Source organism: Mixophyes fleayi, chromosome 2 (genome assembly GCF_038048845.1).
Source record: "Mixophyes fleayi isolate aMixFle1 chromosome 2, aMixFle1.hap1, whole genome shotgun sequence".
NCBI classification, from domain to species: domain Eukaryota; kingdom Metazoa; phylum Chordata; class Amphibia; order Anura; family Limnodynastidae; genus Mixophyes; species Mixophyes fleayi.
Window position 1 is genome coordinate 211174641 of NC_134403.1, and position 20964 is coordinate 211195604.

Sequence of the window (20964 nt, forward strand, 5' to 3'; positions counted from 1 at the left end):
GTCAGAGTGAGGTTTTTATACTGAAGGGGAAACAAAATCAATAAACTTGGGAGCAAATTTTTTACTGGGAACCTTTAAACGAATGTTCTGGGTGGATAGCCATACCCTGTCACCAACTGAAAAACTTGGAGTCATTCTTCTCCTTTTATCGTAGAATTTTTTGGAACGAGTAGTTGCTTGCTTTAAATTTGTCTTGGTTTGTTCCCAAATATCAGAGAAGTTACGAAACAGAGTCCACTGCTGGAACTTCAGAAGATGAAACTTGAGAGAAGGTGGGTAGTCTAGGATGGCAGCCATACAGAACAAAAAAGGGGGAGTTAGAGATGGCCTCATGGAAATGGTTGTTATGGGCGAACTCGGCCCAAGGGAGAAGATCCACCCAGTTGTCTTGGTTACTAGAGATAAATATTCTTAGAAACTTTTCTAATTCTTGGTTGGTTCTCTCAGTAGGCCCATTGGACTGGGGATGATATGCGGAAGAAAAGTCAAGCTTAATCCCGGATTTATTGCAAAAAGACCGCCAAAATTTTGATATGAATTGTAATCCCCTATCGGAGACAATATGTTGAGGACAGCCATGGAGGCGAAATATTTCTTTAATAAAAATATCGGCTAAGGAGGAGGAAGAAGGAAGGCCTTTGAGAGCAATAAAGTGGGCTGTTTTAGAGAAGCGATCCGTGACCACAAGCACTACAATACAGGATTTGGAAGGGGGAAGGTCCGTGATAAAATCCATGGAGATCTGTGACCAAGGGTAATCAGGAATGGGTAATGGGAGCAAGCATCCATAAGGCTTTTTCCTAGAGGTCTTGTGTTGAGCACATTTGGAACAAGCAGCAACAAATCTCTTCACATCCTCCAGCAAGGAACGCCACCAGTAGCTTTGGGACAATAAGTCCCAGGTCTTGCGAATGCCGGCATGCCCAGAGAAGAGTGAGTGATGAGCCCAGTGAAGGAGCCGGGTGCGTAGATGTGGCAAGATGAATGTTTTGCCTGGAGGACAACCCTTTTTCAGGTGTGTAGCTGCCAATACTTGACATGGATTTACAATGAATTTATTATCTTCCGAGGATTCCATGTCGGCTGGATCAAAAGAGCGAGATAAGGCGTCTGCCTTCGTATTCTTAGATCCCGAGTGAAAAGTGATGTTGAAATCAAAGCGTGAGAAGAATAAGGACCACCTTGCTTGTCGAGGGTTTAGACATCGAGCAGTGCGTAAGTAAAGCAAATTCTTATGGTCGGTATATATGGTGATAGGAAATTGCGCTCCTTCTAGTAAATGTCTCCATTCGGAGAGAGACAACTTGATGGCCAGGAGCTCTTTGTCGCCAATCCCGTAATTCCTCTCAGCAGGTAAAAAGCGACGGGAAAAGAATCCGCAGGGATGAAGTTTTCCAGAAGGACCTCGCTGTGATAGTACGGCTCCTGTGCCAACAGAAGAGGCATCTACCTCCAGGACAAAAGGACGAGAACAATCTGGCTGTTGAAGAATGGGTGCAGATGAAAAGAGAGATTTTAATAATATAAAGGCTTGGATAGCCTCAGAGGACCAAATACCAGCATCAGCAGATTTGCAAGTCAATGCTGTGATGGGAGCCACGAGAGAGGAGTACCCCTTGATAAATTGACGATAATAGTTGGAGAATCCTAGGAAGCGTTGAGTGGCCTTAAGGCCCGAAGGTTGGGGCCAGTCTAGTATGGCTTTCAATTTTGTGGGATCCATCTGTAGACCGGTGCCCAAAATAATATATACCAGGAAGGGAATTTGTCTCTGCTCGCAGGTGCATTTCTCCAATTTGCAAAATAACTGATTTTTTCGGATACGAGAGAGGACCTCCAATACATGAATACGATGAGATGCTAGATCTTGAGAAAAGATGAGAATGTCGTCCAAGTAGATGACTACAGATTGGTACAAGAGGTCTTGAAACAGCTCATTCATAAAGCTCTGAAATATGGCTGGGGCATTGCATAGCCCGAAAGGCATGACCAGATATTCAAAGTGGCCGTCTCGGGTGTTAAACGCCGTCTTCCATTCATCCCCCTCCTTAATGCGTATAAGGTTATACGCTCCTCTGAGGTCAAGTTTAGAAAAGATGGTGGCACCCTTAATCCGGTCAAATAATTCAGAAATCAGTGGCAGTGGATACCGATTTTTAACGGTAATGGCATTTAGGCCTCTGTAATCAATGCAAGGGCGGAGACCCCCATCTTTCTTTTTTACGAAGAAGAAGCCAGCCCCAGCTGGGGAGGCAGACTTGCGGATGAAGCCCCTGTTTAGATTTTCTTGGATATACTCCTCCATAGCCTTAGACTCCGGGAGGGAGAGGGGGTAAACCCGGCCCCTGGGAATGGGTTTACCAGGTATCAGATCAATACCGCAGTCCCAGATTCTGTGAGGAGGAAGTCTAGTGGCCTCTTGTTGACAGAAGACATCAGAGAAAGTTTGGTATGGTTCAGGTAGGAGAGTCACAGGAAATTCTTGGGAACGTCTAGGACTATTCGGAGGAACCACTCTCTGTAGGCAGCGAGAGAAGCAGGACTGTCCCCATGACAATATGTGACCAGATTTCCAGTCCAAGGTGGGAGAGTGGACCCGAAGCCATGGAAGTCCTAGGATGACTGGATTGGTAGACCTCTGTATTACTAAAAAAGAAATCTTCTCTCGATGAAGTGCTCCTATCTGAAGCAGAAGGGGAATAGTGCGTACCAGAATGGACCCCTCAGGAAGTCTTCCCCCATCAATGGCCATCAGAGAGATGGGTTGTTCCAACGCTTGTGTGGGAATAGCGAATTGTTTAACTACAGTGGCAGAAATGAAATTTCCTGCGGCTCCGGAATCTAGAAGAGCCGACTGCGGGAAGGTCTTTTGTCCTAACTGGAGGGAAATGGGAATAGACAGGCAATCATTACTATTGGGAACTGACTGACACTGAGAAAAGAGGCCCAACGATACAGCTCCAGAACTCGTTAGGCCCTGTCGTTTCCCGAGCGTTTAGGACAAGAACTCAGAAGATGGCCACTCTCTCCACAATATAAACACAACTTGTTCTGAAATCTCCTCTCCCTTTCTTCGGCTGATAGGCGGGTCCTCCCAAGTTGCATGGGCTTTTCAGGAGGGAGAACCGGGGTTTGGAAGTTGGGGGCCAAGCGAATCATACTACGCCGCGACTGTTCCTTCTCGGAATTACGTTCCTTGAAACGCAAATCAACTTTGACACAGAGGGAGACAATGTCGTCCAAAGACGTAGGGAGCTCCTGGGATACCAACTCGTCTTTGATTCGGTCTGAAAGGCCCTGCCAGAATGTAGCTACTAGGGCCTCATCGTTCCAGCGAAGTTCAGAGGCCATAGTTCTGAAGTGGACCGCATACTGCCCCACAGACTGGTTTCCCTGGCGGAGACGTAGTAAGCCGGAAGCGGCATTGGACACCCTTCCTGGCTCATCAAATATTTTCTTGAAGGTGGACAAGAAGAGGTTGAAGTTATGTAGAATGGGGTCGTCCCTCTCCCATAAGGGGGAAGCCCATGCTAAGGCTTGACCGGACGATAACGAAATCACATAGGCCACTTTCGTTTTTTCGGAAGGGAAGTTCCCAGGTAGAAGCTCGAATTGTATGGAGCATTGATTTAAGAATCCTCTGCAATATTTAGGGTCTCCGTCGAACTTGGGTGGGTTAGGTAACCGTAACTGCGAGGAAGAAGCTGCTGCTGCGGCCTGAGGTACAGGAGCCACTGCCGGCCCAGGTGATCCACCAGCCACAAGGGTGTTCTGGACAACATCCAACCGAGTGGATAGACTATTGAGAAATTTTAAAAGTTGCTCTTGGTTGGCTTCTTGCTTATCCATCCTTCCTACTAAATGCTCCAACAGATCTTTAGCTGTGGTATCCATGGTCAGAGCAAACTGTAACAGATTCTGGATACTATATTACTAATCTTGATTAGCACTGGCTTACCTGAGGTGTGTAGTCTAACGATCTCCCCGGTGTTCACCAAGAACCGCCGCAAGGCGGGGTGGGCTTCGCTGCCAGGAGTCGCAGGTCGCGGTCCCCAGGTTCGCCTCAAGATGTAGTACAGCGGAGTGAAGCGGTGGTAGCGGAGTCAAACAAGCCGGTACGGTACACAGGAATGGAGTCAGGCAGAATCAGAAGGCAACTCGGAGTCAACAAGCCAGGTTCGGTACACGGGTCACAAGAATAGGAGAATGGTCAGCAAGCCGGGTCGGTACACAGGGAACGGAGAGCCAGGGAAGTCAGACAGGCAGAGATCAGCACACAGGAAGACACTGGAAGCTGGAAGACACTGCAATCCACAAAGAGCAGGAGCCAGGAACAGGTAAGTGTTGCTCTGACACTCAGCGAGTGTCAGAGTGAGGTTTTTATACTGAAGGGGATTCAAAATCCCCGCCTCTAGGGTTGTGGTCATGTGACCGCCTCCGGGTGCGGTCACATGGTCCTGAATGCGGAAGTGCGGCTGGACGGAGCGGCGGGGATCAGGTAAGTCCATGACACATGTACCGTACCATCCACAAAGTAGTGGGAAAGTTGAAAGATACAACGGGATTATTAAAAATAAACTGTATAAAGTTTTCAAGGAAACGAGGATGCTATGGCCTGACATATTGCCAATAGTTTTACATGCTATCAGATTAACCCCTCGAGGTCCTCTCAATTTATCACCATATGAGATTCTGTTTGGAAAAATTCCTAATTAACTCTGAATTGCAATACCAGTCAAAGCCAAGTTAATGATGTGACTTAACTACATTCTATTGTTTACTAAACAGTTGAGACAGATTCAAGCTGCTGTGATAGGCACACAACCGATTCCGATTGACGGAGCCTGTCATAATTTGAATTTGAGAAATTGGATGATGATAAGAAGTTTCTTAAGATCCGGATCGTTGACTGATCGGTCGGAAGGTCCATATCTCGTGCTATTAACAACGCCAACAGCAATAAAGGTCAAAGTCCACTCTCAGATGCCACCTCCATGACCAGAAGCTTGTTTTGGAAGAGTTCCACGAAAAAAGCCTTTCCAAATAGCAAGATAAGACCAAAAGTAAACTTTTGGGTCATGTACACCATCATCACGTTTAGAGAAAGAAAAGGACTGTATAAAAGAAAAGCACCTGATACCAACTGTTATATATGATGATGATGTATCTATCATTGATGCTTTGGGGCTATTTTGTTGCTAGTGGTCCAGGGGCTCATGTGAAAATCAATGGCACACTGAATTCCACTCTATACTAGGAGATTTTACATCACAATCTGTCTGCCTCTGCCAGAAGGCTGAACCTTGGCCACTGGTGGACCTTTCTGCAACATAATGACCCAAACCACACATCAAAACCCACAAATAAATGGTTGTGAGAACAACAGTTAAGGTAAAAAAATAATAATGCTTTTCAAAGACATCTGAGAATTACAAGTCAATAGTATACGAGTCATAGTGCAGTGCAGCTAACCAATATGAAAAGAAAAAAAGGTGTACTGGGAAATATATGCAGAATCTGAGATTGCTCTTAAAAAATATTGATAGCTAATGTTATTTAGGAATCTGTAAAATTAGAGGACAAGAATGAGCCACATGATTAAAGCTCAGAAAGCAGCTACTGCAATAAATTCTTAAATTTCCAGTGCAGTCATGTGTGCTGTTTGCCTTTCTCTAGAAGTTAAATTTATTTAGTTAAATAAGTTCACTCTGTGTGTATTGTGTAACATAGTAACATAATAACATAGTTGATGAGGTTGATAAAAGACACTAGTCCATCGAGTTCAACCTATTTTGGATCTCCTGCGATACCTCACTTATATTTGAAATTGATCCAGATTAAGCAAAAATCCCTCCAGATCCAATATTGCAGTCCTATTTTTTCCATATATCCACTACTATCCATCATTTTAATTAGTGGTTGTAACCCTGGATACAGGACGTATGTATTAAAGTTGTCTGTGTGATTTTGCTCCAGTTCTTTTGAGAACTTAGCAATATTCTGCACATCTTGATTTCTTGCATTTAACTTTTTCTGAACGGGTCAGTCTTTGCTCTGACAGATGCAGCTACTCTGTGTCAGAAAGACAGTAGTTTACACATATTGGACTTGTGTGTTAAAAATGCAACATGTATCAATTTAGGAACCCTGTCCTAATGAAAGGGTTAATATAACTAGCCTGTAATGTTAAAAAATAACTCTTAGGAACAAAAATGGCTAAATCCCTCTTGCAATTATGTCTCCCTTTTAACAAAACAAAATTCAGATTGTAGCACTAATGAAAATTCTAGACTGTAATTTACAAACATGCCTCCTTCACAATACTGCTTTGTTCTAGTCCAGCTGTAAAACATGACCTGGAATATAAATTCAGATTCAGTTACATCTGTGTCATTATTAGTTTTCATAGCCAGGGACAGTCTGGATTATTAATGGCTTTGTGGAATTCCTCCTTTTTTTCTAATTGCAGCTGTATACTGAATCTGTAGCTGCTGGAAATTAGTTTTCAGACGGTTACAAAAACACAGTAAAGAAAAGCATTGTTGCTGGTAATTCATCTTTAGCAGCCAGCGTCAAAAATGATTCATTATTTCCAATTTGCTCTCAGCTTTGGGCCTAAAGTAGATCGGGAGGAAGAGATCTTGCCCTTTTTGCAAGGGGCATCTTTTGGACACAAAAGCAAGTCTTCAATTAACATATCTATTGCATTCATCTTGTCGTTTTCTCACAGCATAACTTCGACACTTGTCCTACACAGCCCACTATAAGGCAATAAATTTCTACTTGTCAATGTAAACAATGGTGTTTTAACAGAGAGCCGATGGCAGAAGAAGTAAGCAGGGACAAGGTTTGAAAACAAGAACAACTTGTCAACTACTTGTTTTGTTATTCTGGCGGAACCTACAAATTTTTTTATTGTCCACCCGAAGAGTCATATTTTTCCTATTCAAATATAAAACTTATCTGTGACATATTTTAGCTTTGGAAACTATGATTATTATTATATACATACACCACCAACTTAATGGTTTGACAGCGATTTTATAATATGCATATAGTTTATAATATATAAGTATATTTCATAATACACATTTGTAGTTACAGACCCGTTACATAATCGTAAGGTAACTCCCTGAGTGTAAATTGACTATAGTATATTAGCCGCAAAAAAAAACAGTGCACATAACATTGAAGACAAGAAATATCACATTTGTATAGCTGTTTAGTTATTATTGATCCTTGGTGATGTAAGCACTTCCATTGTTCGATTAGTAGTCACTTTTATGTCTTGGTGACAAAACTCCTTCAGGACTGTCCTTGAATTTAAGTTTAGGCAGTGGTCTCTCTATGTTCTGAAACCTGCAAATAAGACAACAGTCAAATGTATAATAAATATATTTTGCACAACTGCATTGAAATTGATTTTTCATATATCTGGTAATATTTAGTTTGTGGACTATAAGATTCATCTTGTGAATCTGACTTAAGACTTCAGTATACTCAACTTTCACTTGCTTTAGTCTCAGATGAAGTTGCTAAAGAAGTCCTTCTATTGGACAATCATTCAAAGAATAAGAAAGGTAGTGTTGCTAAGGTGCATTTTCTAAGAACAGCATTCATGTAGTGTTAGCAGAGGATTTATGGCAGGTATGCTAATGATAACACTATGACCTGTGGTGAGTGGCGCAGTGTGAAATACAGGAGCTCAGCAACATGTGGCTTAACCATGAGATTGATTTATTACACAGAGAAAGAAGGGAGCTTCATACATGCTTAGAAGATATCAGTAGTCAGCCAGTAATAAATGTCAAAGGAACCAGACCATCACACAAAGAGATAACAGAGTACATTGATTCTTAACCTGTAGACACTTAGGAAACAAGTTAAGAAGTGCTCCTCTCTTTTGGTAACTTTTAAATCTCCTTGTCTTCATCTTCCATGCTGCCCACATGTTCAGTGTCACAGTCTGTCTGAAGCAGATCTATTGCTACTCAAGTTGTAATATCCATTCCTGTGTCTACATAGGTTTGGCAGTTCTTCAGGGATGACAGGGAGGTATCTACAGGGGAGAAGGAGATTAAAAATGCAGCACGATCAGTCATGGTTTAATAATGTAGAGTTCATTGACAGCACTGTTAGGATTAAGGTAGCTAAGCTATCGTTAGCTTGTTTTGTGGGGGCCCAAACAAACCAAGCACTTCAGCCACAAAAGTGGCACTGCTTGTCGCTTGAGTGCTTGATTTGTTAAACTGTACATGTCTTTTTTCAAAATCTTACATAAGGTTGTTTGGGAGGGCCTAAGGACATTTCCATCTTGCACCACTTTTTTTCTGCCAATGCTATGTGGAAATGTCTCCTAGATGTGCTATGAACGTGCCATGTGTTTGTGCCATTGCTCTGTCGATTACCATCCAGCCAGGTCGCTGCAGTCTTTGTTCGAAAGTGTATGAAAATAATATTGTGACCTGTGAGATGGTCAAAATTTACTGCAAATGACTTGAAATTAGTGTTATTGGGGTTACTATTAATGTAGGTGAAAAAAAGCACAATTGTGATTTTAGCAAAAAAAAATTGGGCTTTTAGAAAAAAAATAGGGATCCAAAACAAGCAAGGGCAAAAGGTTTTGTCAAAACCAAAGCCAAAACACGAAGTTAATACAGACCTAAAACCAAAGCCAGAACACGGAGGTCAGTGAACATCTCTAGTTTTAGTACACATCTTAGTGTGTAGTTTTTATTGTGAGGTGCTTGTAACTTAAGCTGTAACATAAACTTAAGCAGATGAATAATTGTTGATCTACAATTTATTGAGACCCACCCAAAAGTAAAAATATTTTACCCTTGCTTGCCTTTGTGTAGATGATCACATACTCAACTTACAGTCATCACATAATTATTGCTGTTAATTTATGCTGTGTAAACGACAAAATTGCTTTTCTTAAGAATTGAGCTGCATGTACACAGTAACAGAAACCTTGAAGCTTTCAGTATCCACCTGATTTCCAGAAATAAGATCACATTGGCTGAACATGGGACTGCTTGCTGCCTTTAAGATGAGTTAGCCTTGCTGTAGTTTTCATGTGCCAGAAGATGGCACCAGAGTATTTCTATAACTTTTTTTTTTTAAAAAATACCATTCCTTGGAGATAGGGGAATTCTGTTTTTCTTTTTATTTCTGCCTTTCTTGCCATTTTGCTAATTCAAAGATTTTTCCCTCTTTAGCTCCACTTCAAAACAAAATGGAGCCCAAGAGTGTAATTAATAAATAACCTCTGTGGAGTCCGTTTTCAGAAAATATGTGCAGTTTTTCTAATGTGTGGACGAGCGTAACTTATTTATTTTCAGCTTCTGCTTTTGCTACTGCACAGAGAGTTATATGCTGAAGAGAAAGACGTAGTACTTTTTTGTATGGGAGCAGAATCCAGTGATTGCTAGGAAACTGCATGATTTGTATAATTAGGATTTTTATCTTAATACTAAATGTTGTAATATCCTCTAAGTCATTGCCTGGGTAAACCTGTAAGCACACAATAATATACATGAATGCAGCTTTGGATGTATATTTCATCCCTCACAACTGCATTTCATTTTATGCTTCTGTAATTCAGTTCACCCCATCCATTCCTTATTAACAACCCACCATTCTAGGCATAATGTTATTTAATTTGCATTCAACAATTATGAGTGTTGTAATGCCATATTTGTGACTACTGTAACCAGGGACGGTACACGGCTTTGGTGAAACGGCGCAGATGCCGATCACCCCTCCCGAAGCTCCTACTCAGCTCTTCTATTACACACACATGGACACTGATGCAGAGTTGGATGCAATATGAGTGATGTGTCCACCCCTATATGAGCAGCGTATGTATACACTTTGTTTACACTAAATCATCATCATCGGCAAGTATTTGTACTTTTCTTATAGCACGTGCAAATGATAAGCTTCGTAGCAGACGTGTATATGTGTTTTTGCAGGTCTTCATGAGCCGCCTTTACTGTACTCAGCCTGCGTTTGCATGTCTCCCCTTCCCCATCCTGTTTATCAAGGCACAGACACGTGTCAGATAAGCACAAGTCTGCATAGGCGCATATGCATATGTCCACAGTCTGGGTATGCGCAGAGCGATCCCACTCAAGATACACTACACCATACTTACCTACTTTCTACTTACCTTTTTCGGGAGAGGGGCGTGTCTGGAGGGCAGGAGGAGGCGGGGGCGGCGTTACTTTGGCCCCGCGACGGAAATGCTGGGTTATCGCGGGGGCGGGGCCAAAATGACACGATTCCCCGCAAATTGCGTCATTATGGGGTGCCAGGTGCTGGATGCGGGAGATTTGCCAGCTCTCCCGGGAGTCCGTGAGACTGGCCCGAACTTCGGGAGTCTCCCAGACATTCCGGGAGAGTTGGCAAGTATGCACTACACAAACTGGCATGCTTCCAACTCTGCATAAACCCATGATGCTTAAAAGGTGTTTTCATTTTTACTTTTTTTCTTTTTTGTAAAATTAAATACACTTTTCCATAGCAGTGGAGCCATCTGATTTTTGTATTGTATGGCCTCATTATGCAGATATATTTATTTTTAGTTTAAATAGTATCAATAAATAAGTAAAAATACAACCTGCAAAGGAACCAATGTATTAGGGGAAATAATTTAATTAGTTTATGTGATTTATTATTTTACCATCATCACAAATATGAATAAACATGAATACATATGAATGAACAAGCATTTATTTCATTGTGTAAAATAAAGCCTTGGAAGCTAACATAGAAAAGATAAAGAAAAGAAAATATATGGTACACAGTATAGATTGCACCTTATAGTGATTCATCAATGTCCCTATAAATAAACATGTAATAATAAAGAATAATATTAAATAATTAAAAATAGGGGGAAAAAGAAGAAAAATATAAAAATAAATGAAAAAGCAAAAATGAGTAGGTCTTGATAACTGATCATATCTCTCTAAGGGGTCTATGCATCAAGCTTATTTGACACTTAAAAGTCTGCATCTTTTAAGTATTGTTGCTATGTATTACATGCCTAACTGAGGAGATATGGCAGAAATCTAATCAGTTTAGGCAAATACCGTGCAGCTTCGCAGTCCTCATAGATTAATATGGGGACTGCGATGTTTTGCAATGCTTGAAGCTTTGATCAGCTTTGCATTGCGCAGACAGGTAATGCCCATATCAGGATGGCCTTACCTGTCTTTTCCTATGAGATTCTGCTGAAACCTCTCTCACTTCGCAGAATCCGATATAGAATTCCTCTTTTCACTGGCAGCGCTAAGCTCCCAGTAAATAGTAAAGGAGTTTGCATCACAGGGGTCACTTCGCTGGGGCTCCCAGTGTAGTCCCAGCATGATGCATTCCAGTGGTGCATAAATATGCATTACTGCGATTTGCAGCGATGCATATTTGGTTGCACCACTGGAATGGTGGTGCAACCAAATATGCATAGACCCCTAAACATGTTGATAGAAATGTCACTTTCTATTCTAACAAACTGTCATAAAAGCAGATGATTACAATTTAAAACCTATGCCTCTGATGAAACTATGGGCCTGATTCATTAAGGCACGTACCTGCCGATTTTGTACGTATTGTATGCAAAATCACTTTGCGCATGCCCAAAACAAAAACGCAACAATGTTCACTGCACCTACATACGCAATGGACACTTGCTACAGCCTAGGATTTCTGGGAATGAATGGGGCAAGGAAGGGGCATTCGCCTGTTGTCAATGTACAGTTAGGGAGTGCCAAACAAGCACACACAGCCATGTGCGAATCAAGACTTGGGCATCTCTGAGTTACTTTTATTTCTGCCTTCAGCTACAGGGTTAATCGAAGTCCTGAGTACTAGTGATGACTGTCGCATATGCATGTTGTAACATGTGTTGCAAACAGGAGCAACTGTAAAAATCTATATTTTGTTCAGTAGAAGTTAAGATCATCCTAATAAAGTTACAGTATTTCATTTAAAAAAATATATTACTTTTTATTTTTAATTGTTTTGTCATTAATGCTTATATTATTAACAGGTAACATTAATTATTTTATTTATTTATTTTTGTGTGCGTTCTTTTGAAAATGTATATTTCACATATGTATTGGACGCATCCAGCTGTGTTGTATAGTAGAGCAGAGAAAACTTACTCTCGAATTCATCAGCGCACATTTCTTCAAATCTGTTCCTTGTTGACTTTGGAAGTGTGCAGAGCTGATTTACATTGCGTTTTAAAACAAACGCACGTTGCACACAAAATGTGTTCACGCACAAAAGCTTTGTGAGTGCAGAGAAATGTGTTAAGATATTTTTTAACAGAGATTACTGAATTTGCGATACCATTCAGTTGAATTTTTTGCAAACTCACCCTTTTTATCTACACAACCCATCCAGCATCCAATGATTCCTTAATTATATCATAGGAATAAAGAGAGGAAATATATTTATTGATTTGAAATGACTATGTTCTGACTAATTGGATGGATAGATTGTGTTCCTTAAAGTGAGATTTTTACTTACAATTATCTACGGGTTGCTATGTACCCTTAACCTGATCCTCTTCTGATTTATTTGAGATGAATGGTTCTTTAGAAAGATATGCAGCCATGTTGGGGGGGGGGGGGCAAACATTTTGGTATTTTCTCTCACTGTTTCCACACAAGGGGTCTGATTCAAGTCCGACAATTGGCATAGCGTATCTCGTGTGAATTTGCACTGTGCATGGCCAGAAATCAAACTTCCACAAAATATTGCAATTGAACTGGATTCATAACCGAACACATCTGACACTTATGACTCCTTATGACTTAAAAGGTGGAAAGGAGGATAGAAGAGGCAGATCAAATCCTGTGTTTGATTTATTTTTTTAAACAACAAGTTGCGTATGTTTGCATTTATGGTCTATTTTCCATAAATAAAATCTTTTGAAAGTGTAAATGCATGTCATTGTTATTTTTGAAATGACCACTTGTATTAAACTGTATGGTAATGAAATATGTTCTTATATAAAATCTAATCATTATTTTTCTGCCCCACACAGTCTCTTTAATTTTTACATATTTTGCAATATGAATATTGTCCACTCTGTAAATAATCATTTTTTCTAATTTGAAATGTCTAAGTGAGCTGCAGATTTTTCTATGCATAAGATACATTTTTAATATTCCCTTCTTTCTCATATATAGGTCTCTCTGCGCATTGTGCAGAGTGACTTAGAGCCTTTGTACAACATCCCGACCTCAGTACTACCACTGATCAAAATGTTGGCGGTGTTACATTTCTGTGCATCTGGATGATTTCAGACCACAGTGAGAGTTTTGGGAGAAATGTCTTAGTCTACCTTTCTTCGTGTACTGAAGGTGGTGTTGTGGGCTTTCCTATGGCAGATCCATCAATTTATTCATCAACCAATCGATGAGGAGTCCCTTGTGACCATAAAGTAGCAAATGGCTGCCATAGCTGGCTTTCCACAAGTTATAGGGGTAATAGACGGTACACATAGAGCGCTGACCATCTCGTGGAAATTAAGCTATTTTTAGGAATAGGAAATATTTCCACTCGATAATGCTCAGCCTATATGTGATGCATCTCTCTAGATTCAATACCTGGTTGCTAACTGGCCAGGAAACACCCATGATTCCTTTGCAAGAAGGCACAAAGCCAAATGAACATAAATGGCTACTAGGTACATTTAAGTTTTATTTTATTGTTTATTGTCAGCCCATTTTCTTGTCTAAATATGTTTTTATTAGGTTGATTTTGTAACAAATAATGACAATACTCTTTGCATAATGCTGGTGTTATTGACAAATATGTTGAATAGTTTTAAATGTTTATAGTGGCATATAATACAAACTTCTATCCCAGCTTTTTACAAAATTGTGGGCATATACACTCATGAATTTCAGTAACCATTTTTCCCCTTTTTATTTCAAGGGAGGCTATGTTACCTTTTTCGCCCTTTACTGCTGCTGACTTTGATTTTACATAGACACAAAACTTCCATGTATATCTCAACCAGATTGGTTATAGACTGGACCTTTTTGAGTGAGTTACATTTTAATGCTTACAATAATGTAAAAAATATAATGAAGCAAAACTCAGATATTTTTAAGCAGTGCATTTCTTTACTTACTAATAAAACTAGTGATAAACAAAGAAGAAAAGGTAAGACCAGACATTATTGTGCTTTTTTTTGATCTTTTACTTCTTGGGTCAATGTATGAACTTTTAAAGGGCAACTGCCACTGAATCAGCACGGGATAGTAGAAACATAGCTTTACATGCTCTTGCTCCCCAGAAGCAGTGTTTGTGACAGGTCTTGAAGGCATGAGCCTCTGCTGTGCAAGACTTTAGTAGAGCAAAATCCCTCTAATGCTCATACATTTGAACATGGCAGTCCTTTCTCTTCAATAAGTGTTGGCATATCTTTTCCATAATAATTTTCACTGGGTTGTATGATGCTTGCATGTTCTGCAGGATTCGGTGTGTTGCTGTCAGCTGCTCACTGTTAGGAGATGGGGAGACTGGCCTCTCTGACTGATGGTCATGATCTCCTTCCTTCTCTTCACTCTGTCACTTTTCCTCGGCAAGTAGAGCTCAAATCATGATAAATAGAGAATAAACCATGTAAGCATTAATCTATTACATTTTTTTGCACATTGTTGGTAGAGATGTTCACTGACCCCCTGTGTTCTGGTTTTGGTTTTGGATCTGGATTAACTTTATGTTTTGGTTTTGGTTTTGGCAAAACCGCCCTCGTGTGTTTTGGTTTTGGATTTGTATTTTTTAGAAAAATTGCTAAAATCACATAATTTTGCTTTTTTGCTGTTCCTACATTTTTATTAAACTCAATAAAACTAATTTCAAGTCATTCACAGTCAATTTTGACCACCTCACAGGTCACAATATTATTTTCACACACTTTCAAACAAAGGCTGCAGCAGTTCTTGCCAGTGATAAGAAGAAGGCCATTGTCATGCTTAGGCATAAGACCAAAAAATCCACCTCTTATATGTGGAATTATTTTTACCCAAATTCTTACAACAGTTGTCTAGCTATTTGTAGCATTGTGAAGCCACACTCAGTAGAGGTAGGGACCTTAACCATCTAGGATCCCCATCCATGTTACGCCATTTGAAGCGAGTTCCTGGAAACCTCTTGGGAAAATCAGAAACTAATGCTAAAAAAATAACAACAAGCAGTCCAGCATCACCTACCTCCCTTCTCTCAGCTAGATCCCAGCACCTGCAATCAACACCCCCATCACCTTCATCATCAATATCCTCACAAGTGATCGGAGTTAGTCCTGCATGCAAGTTGCTAATGCCAGATGACTCGAAGAATCCTTGAGCGTTAGGCCCACTGTTGCTGCTTCTGCTGCTGGGGGTGGATCTTCAACTCACAAGCAGACCAATAAGAAGACTAGTAGTAGTTTACAACAATTGACTGTTAAACAATCCTTTGCAAGAGGAAGCAAGTATGAAAGCTGTTACCCAGTCACAAAGTGGAACACAGACGCCATGGCGACTATGCTAATATTAGATCTGCATCCAATACCCACTATTAATGCATCTGGTTTTAGACAGTTACTTGAGGGCTTGTGTCCCTGTTACCAAATTTTATGACTACACCATTTTACTAGAAAAGCAATTCCTCACTTGTACCAGGAGGTTACAAAAAAGAAAATAATTGCGATACAAAATGCCATTCTACCCACTGTACATGTAACCACAGATATGGGAACAAGCAGAACTGATAAAACTAAAGATGATATGACTGTGACAGCCCACTGGGTTGGTAAATTGTCTTCAGCAGCAGGAACCGCTGCAGCATATAACAAACAACGCCAGATCTTTCAGAGGCATACTATTCTGTGTATCATCTGCTTCACTAAGAGGCATACCGCTGACAACCTGTTTGTGGGCAGCACGGTGCCTTAGTGGTTAGCATTTCTGCCTCACAGCACTGGGGTCATGAGTTGGATTCCCATCCATGGCCTTATCTGTGTGGAGTTTGTATGTTCTCCCCGTGTTTGCGTGGGTTTCCTCCGGGTGCTCCGGTTTTCTCAAATACTGCAAAAACCTACTGATAGGTTAATTAGCTGCTATTAAATTGCCCTTAGTCTCTCTCGATCTGTGTGTGTGTATGTTAGGGGATTTGGATTGTAAGCTCCAATGGGGCAGGGACTGATGTGAATGAGTTCTCTGTACAGTGCTGAGGAATTAGTGGCGCTATATAAATAAAGAAATGATGGTGAAAAACTAAGGGATGTCATTGCAACATGGCTAATCCTGCTTGGACTCTCCTGAGGATATGTGATTTCTGATAACGCCACCAGTATTGTTAGAACATTACAGCAGGGGGAATTCCATCACATTCCCTGTTTTGCTCACACAATCAACTTGGTGGTACAGAACTTTTTAAAAAATTAAAGTGACATGCAGGAGATGCTGTCTGGGTGCCGAAATATTTCGGTTCATTTTCGACATTCTGCAACAGCATGTAGAAGAATGCAACAGCTGAAATAAGAATAGAATTTGAGGGGGAATATACTTTAGTCCAGCAAAGTATTCACCTGTGAAGAGAGTACAGACACATTTAGCTTCAGTCAAGTGATTACCCTAATTAGACTTTTTGAGAAGCAGCTAGAGAAATTGAAGGAGGATATGAAACAAAGCAAATCCGCTAACTATATTGGCATTGTAGATTAAGTACTTAATTCGCTTCAACAGGATCCAAGAGTTATCAACATCTTAAAATCGGATCACTACATTTTGGCAACTGTGCTTGATCCTAGGTTTAAGAGCTATATGTTCTCTTTCTTTCTAACTGACCAAGATCTCAAGATATGCAATGAGCTCCTGGTCAGCAGGCTGACAGCTCAAGTGGTACATGATTCAACAACATCTCCTCCTTCAGTTTCTCTGGCAACTGCTTCTAGGAAAAAACTAGTTTTTCCCAAAACACCCAGTGGTGATGCAGATGAGTCAACACAACATTTTGACATTTGGTCTGGTCTAAAAAAATTGTCCAAAAATCGTGACAGCTCTGCCAAAAAGTGAACTACAAATTCCATGAGGAAGGTCATTCCCGGCAATTAAATCAAAGTACACAGACTTCTGTGATGGTGGATTACAGCAGGGATGAATTAGTATTGATTGAGGATGATATACACACTGATAAGGGTGAATATGATGACAGTGTAGATTGCAGGTGCAGCAATCTAGCTGAGAGAAGGGAGCTACCTGATGCTGGTATGCTTGGTAATATTTTAGGTAGAATAGCATCTTGGCAAATTTATGTTTTTCTACAGTAAACTTTCACCTCTATTACACAGGGTTTTTTTCTTTAAAAAGGTACAAGCTTTTTATTTACATTTTTGTTTCCCTGACTTAAAACCACTATGCTCGTGAACAAAGGTTTTAGCACATGAAGTAGAGGGATTAGTATCATCATGACTGAGACTGGAGCAGGACAAGAACAACGCCACCCCTCCTGTTTCTGTATGAGCTTTGTCACAGTAGAATGTCACTGGAGACTTTATATCCCATGCTTCTGTATTTTAGACCTTGGGATCCGTAAGTAACCTGTGTCTTTGGTGTAGTGGGTGTGTCACTTGTTTACGGAATTGGTTGAATCCTGTCTTGATGCAATGTTGTACAGATATTGTGTTTCATAGTCGCCATTTGGCATAATCCCAGTATGCTGCGGCTACCTGTAGGTGCCTCCCTCAGGGCTACATGTCTAATAATTGCTACATGTCTAATTAGGGAGTAGTCCGCGGACTACTCCCTAATCTAGCAATAGTGTACTCTATGAGTTATTCAGCATTATCACCACTCTAAGCCGCATGCTCTATTATAGTTAAATTGAGAATAGGTGGTAGTCAAAGATTTAGCAGCTTCACATATCTTGATGTGTATGGACACCGAACAGGCTAGATATACCATGCACCTCACACTTTTGATTTACCCCAGCACATGCCTATTTGCGGTATGCGATTAGTGCACTGAAGGGTTCATTGGCTGCAGAGACCGGGCTCGTCTATCTTCAGCTTACACTATTACAACAAGCTCTGGTTGATGTTGTGTGGCTTTGATGTGCCCTTGGAAGCTGGTTAGAGCTTACGCAAGTGTTTTGTTGCAAAGGATGGCTCAAACACTCAGCAGCTTGTTTGATGGCTTGTTGGAGAAACCGGACAACTGGTCGCGAAGTGTGCGGTGTATGTCTGTGTACAGTAGGATCTATTACGGATCTTATGTGAACATGTTTGCCATTTCGAAGAGGATCTATAATGTTGTGTCTAAGGCGCGCACCAGTGGGGGTGTGGCGTATCCTAATACAAGGTGTCACGATCTGCCTGCAGCATACTGCTTTGCCTGGCAGCTCCTAACCTGGACTATCAGACTTTGCTATTGTATTAATTTTATGTGTTAGCAGCAGTACCTCCATTCACCAGAGATGCTGCTATTGTGCTTATTCTTCTGCTTTAGGAGTTAATCTTTCTGTTTACTAATTATCTCATGCACCTGGGTGTTCTCATTTCCCATATATATACCTGTCACTCCCAGCACACATTGCTGGTCATTGATGTCATATCCTGTTGTTACACCCTGTGGATTCTTTCTTCTGCCTTGCTTCTATGATTATGCTGCATTAGGATCTCAACATTCATTCTGCTGACCTGATGTCATATCCTGTTGTTGCACCCTGTGGATTCTTCCTTCTGCCTTGCTTCTATGATTATGCTGCATTAGGATCTCAACATTCATTCTGCTGACCTGTTGTCATATCCTGTTGTCACTTCCTTCTGTTTGTGCTCCTGGATTTATGCTGCTGGAGATCTATCTCACATACAATCTGCTGACCTGTTCCTTATGTGAACCTGGGACTAATCTGTGCATTTCCCTGTACATGATGCCTGGAATATTTTCTGTATATCTGGTAATTCTGCAAGCTACTATGTCATTAACTGTTTATGCTCTCCAGCAATAAACATTATTTGTTTTTTCACCTATCCATGGCTCCTTAGCTGCATTTCTACATTGATTCGTGACAGTATGACCAGCCCACAAACAGCTTAGGAGTCAGGTGAAAGTTTATTCTGGGACCTTTTTGTTCTGCAATCAATATTTCATTTATTTTTTGGAACATGTCTGCTTTACCAGCTTTTGAATTGCCACAGGTACAGGCATTACAAATGGACATAATCCTGCTACGCTCCCAGCTGGCTAAATTTTCTACCCTGCTTATGGACCCTCTCAGGAGGCTGTCATCATCATCATCATCATCATTTATTTATATAGTGCTGCCCTTAAAGACTGATCCAGAGGGGGCGCTGCCCTTACAGTCTTCTCCAGAGGGGGCGCTGCCCTTACAGTCTGCTCCAGAGGTGGCGCTGCCCTTACATACTCCTCCAGAGGGGGCGCTGCCCTTACAGCCTTCTCCAGAGGGGGCGCTGCCCTTACAGTCCACTCCAGAGTTGCCTGTCCATGTGGTTCAGCCCGAGTTGCCTATCCATGCGGTTCAGCCCGAGTTGCCTGTCCATGCGGTTCAGCCCGAGTTGCCTATCCATGCGGTTCAGTGCGAGTTGCCTGTCCATGCGGTTCAGCCCGAGTTGCCTGTCCATGCGGTTCAGCCCGAGTTGCCACTCTATGCGGTTCAGCCCGAGTTACCACTTGGTGCTGTCTACCCTGAGGCTTCTCACAGTGCTGTCTACCCTGAGGCTTCTCACAGTGCTGTCTACCCTGAGGCTTCTCACAGTGCTGTCTACCCTGAGGCTTCTCACAGTGCTGTCTACCCTGAGGCTTCTCACAGTGCTGTCTACCCTGAGGCTTCTCACAGGGCTGTCTACCCTGAGGCTTCTCACAGTGCTGTCCCTTCTGAGGCTTCTCACAGCACTGTCCCCTCCAAGTCTGCCGCCCATTCCGGGCCTGCTGCCAAGTCTGCCGCACAGTTCGGGCCTGCCTCCAAGTCTACCGCCCAGTCCGGGCTTGCTGCCAAGTCTGCCGCCCAGTCCAGGCCTGCTGCCAAGTCTGCCGCCAAGTCCGGGCCTGCTGCCAAGTCTGCCGCCCAGTCCGGGCCTGCTGCCAAGTCTGCTGCCCAGTCCAGGCCTGCTGCCAAGTCTGCCGCCCATTCCGGGCCTGCTGCCAAGCCTGCCGCCCAGTCCGGGTCTCCTGTCAAGTCTGTTGCCAAGTCCGAGTCATCCTGTGCTGAGGGTGCCAAGTCTGAGCCGTTGCCTTTCTTTGAGGAGCACATTTCCCAACTTTGTGCCCTTCTGAAATTTGCTGCCTCTTATATTCCCTCCATAACAGAGCTTGTTAACAACCCTAAGGGACGTGTACTGTTCCTTATTTCGTATTTTAAAGGAGAAGCTTTGCAATGGGCAAATCCATTTATTGAAACCCAAGATCCCATCCTGTTTGACTTACAACGATTTGTTGAGGAAGTCATCAAAAAGTTTTCTCCAACCCCTGCAGTGCCATACTGTGGGTCACCTGTGTTTTCAGCAACACTACCCGGCACTACAGTCCGAGAACTATCTTTGTGCTCCACCCAGTTGGCTCAGGTTCCAATTCCGAAGAAGTCCCGTAAGAGAGGAGGACGTAAGAAAAGAGGTGGTTCTGCAGTGCTTGAACTGGCAGCTGGCATGGCTTCCTTTGCCCTTTTGCGCATCGACGAGGACTTTTCTGCCGGGCCCCCAATTCTGGACTATGATTCCGATGAATTCAGACATTTTTGGTAATTGGGCATCTGGAATCCCCCCTTAAGGGAGGGGGTACTGTCACGATCTGCCTGCAGCATACTGCTTTGCCTGGCAGCTCCTAACCTGGACTATCAGACTTTGCTATTGTATTAATTTTATGTGTACCTCCATTCACCAGAGGTGCTGCTATTGTGCTTATTCTTCTGCTTTAGGAGTTAATCTTTCTGTTTTCTAATTAT